This window comes from Canis aureus, chromosome 11 (genome assembly GCF_053574225.1).
Source record: "Canis aureus isolate CA01 chromosome 11, VMU_Caureus_v.1.0, whole genome shotgun sequence".
NCBI lineage: Eukaryota > Metazoa > Chordata > Mammalia > Carnivora > Canidae > Canis > Canis aureus.
In genome coordinates, this window is record NC_135621.1 from 31,862,394 (window position 1) to 31,872,065 (window position 9,672).

Here is a 9,672-nt window from a genome sequence, read left to right on the forward strand (position 1 = left end):
AGGGCCCTTAGGTTGTGTGCTTGAACCCAGAGAGTCTAAAAACTGGGTGGCATGTCAGGATCCCTTTCCTGGGGAGTTTGTTAGAAATCCAGATTCCATAGCCTTACCCAGAGAAACCAGTTGTATAAGCTCATGTGGGGCAGGCCTAGGAATCTGTATTCTAAACTCGCTAGCCCCAGGTGATTGTGATTTTGGTTTGTCCCTGACCATGTGTTTGGGAACCCCAGGTTCTCCCTGACTTAGATAGGCTCAAGGTGGGGAGTGACTTGCCCAAAGTCACAAGGCAGGTTAGCTGGAGAACTGGACTCCTTGTCCAGTGCTCTCTCCATGATCTCACCCTATATTATTTGAGGACTTTAGTCTATAGTGCTATAGGTACGGGATTATAGAAACCAGCATATTCGTTTTGTTGGGCTGCTGTAACAAAGGACCACAAACTGGATGGCTTAAAATAGTTTATTTTCTCAGTTCTGGAGGCTTAAAGTTCAAAATCAAGGTGTCAGCAGGGCTGTGCTCCCCTTGAAGCTCCTAGGAAGAGGAGCTTTCCTTGCCTCTTCCAGCTTCAAGTGGTTGCTGTCTGTCCTTGGAGCTCCCCAACTTGCACCTGCATCCCTCTACTCTTGTCCTTGTTGTCGCCTGGCATTGTTACCATGTGCCTGTGTCTCTGTGCCCGATTTCCCTCTGCTCATAAGGACACCAGTTATTGGATTTGCCCCCCTACCCCCAATTCACTGTGATTTCAACCAATTGCATCTGCAAAGACCTTTATTTCCATTAAGGTCCCATTTTGAGGCTCTGGGCAGATGTGAATTTGGGGGGGGACCCTATTCAACCCACAACACCAGGTGATATGCTCTTTTACCCCAACTCTGCAAATAGCAGTGTCAGGAAAAAGATGTCAAGGAAAAGCCACCTCCCTAGAGAAGCCCTCCCTGATCACTCCTGCCACACTGAGTGCCTCTTACCCAATTATTCTTCATCGCAGCCTCCTGCGTGCTTCCCACATGCTGTGTTCCCATGTGCTGTGAACGGTGATGGTGCAGCGACCTGTGTGTACACCCAGACCTTAATCACGTTGGGAACTGGAACAGGGTCTGTTCTGTTCTTCCAGCCAAAGTAGCCCTGAGTGGCCAACAAATGCTTTAGAAGGATCAAAGGAGGAATTTCTCAGTGGGCTCTGGGCCCAGCTGTGCCTCCCCTGCTGTGTGACCTTGGGAAGTCTCTGAGCAGCCTGGGGATTCTGTAGCCCCACTGTGAGAAGAGGCCCAGTGGGAACCCGTCCAGTGGGACACTGCATTTCCAGAGGGGTCTGTCACTGTTCCCATCATCATGATGGGCCCCGGTGTAGGAGAGCCCCCCAGCTCTCCAGGAGATCTCCTCTTCCCCCAGCCTTCCTTGGGGGCCTCTGAGGCTTCCTTGTCTGTTCAACTAATTTGGATGATTTCGCTTTCCTCAGCATTCATAACCACTTTCACTTTCTCCCCCACCTCCCCTGTCGCCACCCCTCTGCTCCCCCCACCAGTCCGTTTTGTTCCTCTTCCTCCTGTCTCTGCCGTTAAGAAGGGAGGTCAGGTGCTCACGGTACACAGTGAGTCTAATTACCCGGGAAAGTAATTAACATTTCTAATAGAAACTGCCACTGCTCATTTTCATCGGGGCCACACAAAAGCAATAAGGTAAAAGAGTTTCATAATTAAAGGCTCGTTACTGTGGGCTCCCCATTCCATTCTGCAGCTAATAAGTCTTCTGCGGGGAAATGAATGTGCTGAGCATCCCAGAGATGGACAGGGGCCTGGCTGGAAGCCCCTGATTGCTCCTCTTCCCTGCCTCTTGCTCAGCCCCCTCATCTGGGGTCCCATCTTCTCTGCTCTCTTAGACAAAAGCTCATTTCAAGAAGGGAAGACTGAGCAACCCATAAAAACTCTGGCTGTGACCCTAAGGATGACTCGGTACAGGTTAGAAACATGGATAATTCGGGATCCCTGGGTGGTGCAGCGGTTTGGAGCCTGCCTTTGGCCCAGGGCGCGATCCTGGAGACCTGGGATCGAGTCCCACGTCGGGCTCCCGGTGCATGGAGCCTGCTTCTCCCTCTGCCTGTGTCTCTGCCTCTCTCTCTCTCTCTCTGTGACTATCATAAATAAATAAAAATTTAAAAAAATTAAAAAAAAAAAGAAACATGGATAATTCTTGTGGCTTAGTTTCAGTGAGCACTTACTATGTTTCAGACTCTTTGGGTCACCTTACAGGTATTAGCTCACTTAATCCTCCCAGCTCACCCTGGTATTAGGTCTGGGTATTATCCCCATTTCCCCCATGAGGAAATGGGGGCACAGAATGTTAGGTAAGTTGCACAAGGTCATGCAATTAGTAATTGGGGTGAACTGGATCGTAATCCAGCTTTTACACTTTCTCAAGCCCTGTCCTGTATCTCTATGGGATTTGCTTGTTTGCGATCAGCCAGGTGTGCTGCTAGGACATCTGACTGTGTCCCTAAAGCTGTCATGCAAGGACCAAGGTAACAGTTCTGGTCACCCAGTCTAGTTGCTAGAAAACCAGGTCTAAGGATGTATTCTAATCTGAGGGTGTGGGGTACCATTCTAGAAATCTATAAGGTGACAGCAGTAGCATGTGGGTCAAAGAGAACAAGCTCTGGGGCCAGGGAGACGTGGGTTCAAGTCTTTGCTCTGTCATTTGCTGGCTGTGCTACATTGCGTAAATTAACTGACTTCTCTGAGCCTGTTTTTCCCACCAACAGATTAGGGGGTCTCATAAAGCAGTTGTGATCATTACGTGAGATAATGTTGGTAAAATAGCATGCGCAGGGATTTCACAGTTTTCCCTCTTTATTTCCCCTCCTCCTCCTCACAAAATTTTCATTCATTCAGAGAATATCTTTTTGCCTGCCTACTCTGGAGTGAGATCTCTTTTAAGTCTGGAGAAAAGAGCAGCGAAGTCAAATTCTTTGGCTTCTGGGAGCTTACAGATACTGGGCACAGAAGTTAATGAATAGGAAAATAGCTATTATGTTGTATAACATCAGGTAACGAGAATTTCCCCCACGTGAACTGCAGAGATGGGGTGTTTGGCTAGTTTATTTCTAAGTCATTCTAGTTGTTTTTGGACACCAGCAGCTGAGTCTTCATGGAGGCTGTTACCTGTAAATGCTGTGCTTTGGGTTATGGAGGCCTGGAAAGAGGAAGGGTAGAGGAAGAAAGGATGAGAGAGGAAAGGTTGAGACAAAGGACTCTGCCAGAGACACCAAACAGAAAAGACGAGAGGCAGAGGAAGAGAATGAGATCAGACATGGCAATGAGGCCGAGAGGAAGGGGAAGTGAGGGTGAGAGGCACAAGGACTGGAGAGGGAAGGGGAATAAAATTCATGTCTCTGGAGGTAGTGGGCAGCCAGCAATGGAGGCAACTGTGTAGTGTAGGTGGGTTGGCTTAACCTCTACGCTTTGTCCTTTTCATCTGTAAAGACGGCTTTGTTCAGCGTCCTTGTTATCTGAGCTGTGTAACAAATTACCCCCAAATTTAGCAGCTTAGGACAACAGACGCTCACTATTTCACAGCTGCTATGGGTCAAGGGCCCAGCTCCTCTGGCTCAGGGTTTCTCACGAGGTTGTAGTGAAGGTGTCATTTGAGGTTGCAGCCGTCTTGAGACTGGACTGAAGGGAGAATCTGCTAATTATCAAGCGGTTGATGGTAGGATCCAGTTTCTCATGGGTGGCTAGATTGAAAGCCTATTTCCCAGTGGCTGTTGGTGAGTGACCTCCCTCAGTTCCTTCCCACATGGACTACAGGACAGCTCACAATGTAGCAGCTGCTTTCATCACAGTGAGTCAGAGAGAGCAAGAGCGGGCAAGTATGATGGATGTCATCATCATCTTGTAACTCCATCTTACAAGTGACATCCTATTATCTCTGTGTGTGTCACTAGGCCTGGCCAGCACTCCAGAGGAAGAGATGACATAAAGGCAGGAATACCAGGAAGCAGATGCCACTAGGTGCCATCTTAGGAGCTGCCTACAGTATATAACCTGCTAGGGCCATTGTGAGGATTAAATAAAAAGATTCAGAAAAAATTTTAGCACATTGTCTGGTGCATAGTAAATGTCTGAGGCAGTTCGTACTGCTATTATTATCCCCACCTCGACCGATGATGGTGGGGAAGGGAAATGCATGAGTAGGTAAGAAAAGGGATGGTGTATCAGTTACCTAGTGGCACAATAATGCTGCATAACTTATAGCCCCAAAGGCACAGTGGCATCTTGCAGTAAACACTTTTGCATGCAAAAATAAGTACGGATCAACTTGGAGGCTCTGCTGATCTGGGCTGGTTGGTAGGGTTCACTTCTGTGTCAGTAGGCAAGAACAGGCCAGTGAGGGGGGCTTTCCTGTTGTGAGTGGGCTCTCCCTGGGGCCCCAAAGGGAACAACTGAACTGCCTTGTCTCTGTTGCACGTGGGCTCTCATTCTGCGGAGGGCTAGGCCAGCCGTGTTCTCAGCGAGCCCTTTCAGACAGGCTTCCCAGAGAGCACGTGGAAGCCCGTGAGGCCTCTTGAAACCTAGGCTCCAAACTGGTACCCCCTTACTTCTGTCCCTTCTCCTGGCTTAAGGAAGTCCTGAATCTAGCCCAGGCTCCAGGGGTAAGGAACTCGACTCCACTCCTTTGTGGGAAGAGCTGCAAAGTCACAGTGCAAGGGCTACAGATGGGAAGAGGCACCGTTTTTACAACCAACCAACCATTGATGGGAAAGGAAAGGGATCTGGGATTTAAATGGTATGCTTTCTAAACCATTTGGGTGACTCTAAGGGATTGGGTAGTATTTCTGAGTTTTGGACTTTTTATTATGTTGCACTGACATTGTATAAATATAATACTAACAATGATCTCCTAAAACCATTTGTTCATGCGTCCATTCACTCACCAAACATTAAGAACAGGGATTGACAAACTCTTTCCGTAAAGGGTAAGATAGTAAATATTTTAGGCTATTGGACTATACAGTCTCCTCTGTAACTACCAAACCATACATAGGTGATTCGTAAATGAACATGCATGGCTGTGTTGCAGGAAAACTTTCCATATGGACACTGAGATTTGAATTTCATGGAATGTTCATGTGTCACGAAATATTATTTAAAGTTTTACTCTCCGATTATTGGACTTTCTTAGCTTTGGATTGTAAAACTCAGGCAGTGAGGCAGATTGGGCCCTTGGGCCATAACCCTGCCCTAGAGTTCCCTCCTGAGTGCGTGCCACACTGTAAATTGTCGACGGTTGGTGTCACTACATGGTTTCCTTTTATCCTCACTGCAAGCTGATCTCTGAGATGAGAGAAAGAGTGCCAACCACAGGGGGCGGTCCTCGTGCTTTGTGACATACATAAAGGGGTAGTGGATCTTGTCACCTTGGAAATGTCACTGTGTCTCATGGCAGGACCTGATACATAACTTGCAGGACCCAGTGCAAAATAAAAACACAGGGCTTTCATTCAAAAATTAAGAATTTGAAAAAATAACACTTTGAGAAAAAAAAGCAAAAATTAAAAATTTGAAAACAGTTGGCAGCAGATTGTGAAACCAAGTCCAGTCCCCGTGTGACTGCGCAGGTCACACATCCATGCAGCCAGCCGTGGCTGTGGGCTTTGAGGTCATTTTCTTGTATGTCAGAAAAAAACTGGCTGATAAGTTCTACCTCACAGACTCATTTTAAGGATTAAGTGGACTCATAATGGCTAGCTTTTAAAAGCATGTTTCCTGTTACATAGTAGGTGAGCAAGAAAAGTTTCATGACACATTCTGGCGTTCTACTTCAACTTCTGTCTGTTGCTGATGGTTTTTAATGTCGGCAGGAGGTTTGGGCAAAGCAGCAGCTCAGCGAGGATTTGTACTTCCATTTTTAGTAATTTTTCTGAAGGCTAAGACATCTGTTTGGATAGCCGGTACAAAACGAGACGTTAGGGATTTGGGCTCAGTTCAGCATAATTTGGAAAGAGCGCACCTGGTCTTCCATTTATAATATTTCTGTCTTTTTTGTTGGCTTTATGATTTAGATCTTAAATATTTCTCCATGCGCTTCCCCCCCTCATCCTTCTGTTGCAATTTGACCAGATTACAGAGGACAGTATAGACACTTGTCTCTTTAATTAAAGCCGTCCTCCTCCCCACAAGGCCAGAACAGGTGTTATAGAAATTCCTGGGTCACTTCTTTTTAAACAAAACTGAACGCTGCACGCAGACAGCATGCAAGAAATTCCTTCTGCTTGTGGCTCCCATCAGAGGTGTTGCCGGAGCAGTGACTTCAAACGTTGGAGTAGGAGCTGTTTCCTGGTACCTGAGTAAAGGAGGACAGAAATCCCTTTATCTGGTAACATGTTCTATTGTCATCGACAAGTTTCTTTCAAATATTTGTTAAGCAACTTATTGTGTATTCAAAAGGGGCAAAGGGTGAGAATTTTTGACTTGCAGAGCATGGATTTCCCAGATGAATCTCAGAAGGCTGGTCTTGGAGACTGCTCCCTACTTAACTTTTGCAGAACACACATGTACCTGACAGTAAGGGGGCGGGGGGCATGTATCCATCCTGACCATGAAAAGGCAGAGATGGGAAAAAAAAAAAAGGCAGAGATGGTCATTTCCAAAGCGCTCACTTCTTTAGCCCTGAAACTCAAAGAATAATCGGTGTCATTTCTTTAGCATTTACTACATGCCAAGGGCACTGTCTACATAATTACCTATTTTACCTCTTATGTGTGACCTATGGTCAAGGTCTTATTATCATTCTTTTTGACAGATGAGTAAATAGAGATTTGGTTAAAATGTAGTTAATTAGGAAGAGAAGACAGATTGGCTAGTTTTTTTTTTTTTCAAACCTTTTTTGGTTGCTGTTGAGGAAAAATACACATAACATAAAATTAGCCATTTTATGGTGAACATTTCAGTGGCATTTATTGCATTCGTAATGTTGTACAACCATCATCTCTCTCTGGTTCCAAAACATTTTATCACCTCAAAAGGAAACACTATACCCATTAAGCAGTCACTCCTCATTGTCGCCCTGCAGCAGCCCTTGGTGACCAGGGATCTGTGTTCCGTCTCTGCACATTTAGGCTGGTCAGTTTTTAACCATAACAGAGCACTCACAGCTGCCATCTATTTGGTGCTTATGTATGGGAGGCAGTGTTCTAGAGACATCACGTGGACTAATCCTCTCTATCCTGGGCAGAGGGTCCTGTTATTACCTTGATTTATAGGTAAGAAGATGGAAGCACATAGAGGTCCAGAAAATCCTCCAGGGTCACACAGCAACCAAACCCTGGGACGGTCTTAACCATGGGATGGGCTGCCCTCCTCGTCCCTCTCATGAGGGTAACATTCCCAGCAAATCCACAGCCTGTGCATCGTGGCCCGTACACACAGCATGACTTAGTGCCTTGGTCCTCAGATGTGTGCAGGGGAGGCAGCCTCAGCCCCTGTCAGCTGAGTCCTAACCCCACCTGTCAAATGACATGCGAGGGGCTGCCGTGGAGGGATGTCAAAGTCTCGTGATGGCCCAGGGAGGGGAGAGATGAATTCTTCCAGAGGAGCCCAGAAAAGCATCTGGTTCTCTTATTTCTATGTTTCTTCACACAAGAATAAAATTCAAAACGACCTTGCATATCAAGGATGAGCTAGAAGATCTTATCAAGTCAGAGGCGGGCGACAGCCATGCACATGGTCTGGGTTCAGTCACTGCTGAGCTATGTGACTTTGGGCTGATTACTTCACCGTTCTGAGCCTGTATTCCCTCATCTTTAAACTGGGGTCTTTTGACCTGCAAATATATAAAGTTCCTGGCATATCCTAGGACTCTACTGATGTTTTTAATAAACATTTTGATGTCCTAATTAAGATCTATTTTCAGGAATGGAGTGGATAACTTCTTCCTAATAGTGTATAAATAACAATGACTACAACAATAACAACATAATAGTAATATCTATTTATTGAAGTTTTACAACATGCCAAGCACTATTTTAAGTGCTTTACTTGGATTTTATTTAACAACTGGGAATATGCCGCTTTTTAAAAACAACAGATAGGCTGATTTTTAAACAAAAACAAAACAAATGAGTCACATTTCATGAACCTATATTCTTTTGGGAAACCTAGTCCCATGATTTGAAAATCTCTGTGAAAAATAAAATGAAAATAGGGCACCTGGGTGGCTCAGTCGGTTAAGCATCTATCTTTGGCTCAGATCATGATTCCAGGGTTCTGGGATCGAGTCCTGCATCAGGCTCCCTGCTCAGCGGGGAGTCTGCTTCTCCCTCTGCCTCTCCTCCAACCCCCGCTCATTCTCTCTCATGGTGTGCATGCATGCATGCATGCATGCATGCATAAATAAATAAATCTTTCAAAAAATAAAATAAAATGAAAATAAGAAGGGCTCCATACCATCAAAAGATGAATGGATAAAGAAGATGTGGTCTATGTATACAATGGAATATTACTCAGCCATTAGAAATGACAAATACCCACCATTTGCTTCAATGTGGATGGAACTGGAGGGTATTATGCTGAGTGAAATAAGTCAATTGGAGAAGGACAAACATTATATGGTCTCATTCATTTGGGGAATATAAATAATAGTGAAAGGGAATAGAAGGGAAGGGAGAAGAAATGGGTAGGAAATATCAGAAAGGGAGACAGAACATAAAGACTAACTCTGGGAAACGAACTAGGGGTGGTGGAAGGGGAGGAGGGCGGGGGGTGGGGGTGAATGGGTGACGGGCACTGAGGAGGGCACTTGACGGGATGAGCACTGGGTGTTATTCTGTATGTTGACAAATTGAACACCAATAAAAAATAAATTTATTATTAAAAAAAAAAACAAAAAAAAGAAGGGCTCCATAGTCAACGAGGTTGGGGATACCCTGTATACTCTGTCCCCATGGTTTCTCAACTCCACTGCAGGCTGGGATGCCCAAAGCATCTTTAGTGTCTACTGTGCTTGACTCTAGCTCCAGAGCACCTGATTTAAGCACTCAGGGTACCTCCCAGGCATTCAGAGGTTTTCAAGCTCCCAGGCGACTGGAGTGTGCAGCAGAGTGGGGACTGTGGCTCTATCCTCCTCTTGAAACATCACTGTGTTTAGCGGAGCGTTCAAAGCTTTAAGGATTTCATCAAGTTTTTAAACTTGTATTTTCTTTTTTTGTTTGCTTTTTTTAAAATTTAAATTCAATTAGCCAACACATAGTACATCATTAGATTCAGATGTAGTTTTCTTTTTTTTTTAATTTTTTATTTATGATAGTCAGAGAGAGAGAGAGAGAGAGGCAGAGACACAGGCAGAGGGAGAAGCAGGCTCCATGCACTGGGAGCCCGACGTGGGATTCGATCCCGGGTCTCCAGGATCGCGCCCTGGGCCAAAGGCAGGCACCAAACCGCTGCGCCACTCAGGGATCTCCAGATGTAGTTTTCAATAATCCATCAGTTGTGCATAACATCCAGTGCTCATCCCATCATGTGCCCTACTTGATGCCCATGACCCAGTTACCCCATCCCCCCACCTACCTTCCGTCAAACAACCCTCAATTGGTTTCCCAGAGTTAAGAGTCTCTCATGGTTTGTTTTGTCTCCCTTTCTGATTTCTTCCCATTCAGTTTCCCCCTTTCCCTCTTTCCCTCTG

The 9,672-nt window shown here is 45.6% G+C and overlaps 1 long non-coding RNA gene across 2 annotated transcripts; it reads right to left on the bottom strand.

The window, feature by feature from the left end:
- Nucleotides 1-451: 451 nt before the first annotated feature.
- Nucleotides 452-3,889, bottom strand: LOC144323011 (uncharacterized). Of its 2 annotated transcripts, none has more exons than XR_013388569.1 (3): nt 3,560-3,889; nt 966-1,122; nt 452-681 (listed from the first exon to the last, which is right to left on the bottom strand). It is a non-coding gene; the product is annotated as an uncharacterized LOC144323011 (long non-coding RNA). The 2 variants fall into 2 exon arrangements; XR_013388570.1 differs by having other exon boundaries at nt 966-1,140.
- Nucleotides 3,890-9,672: the final 5,783 nt, after the last annotated feature.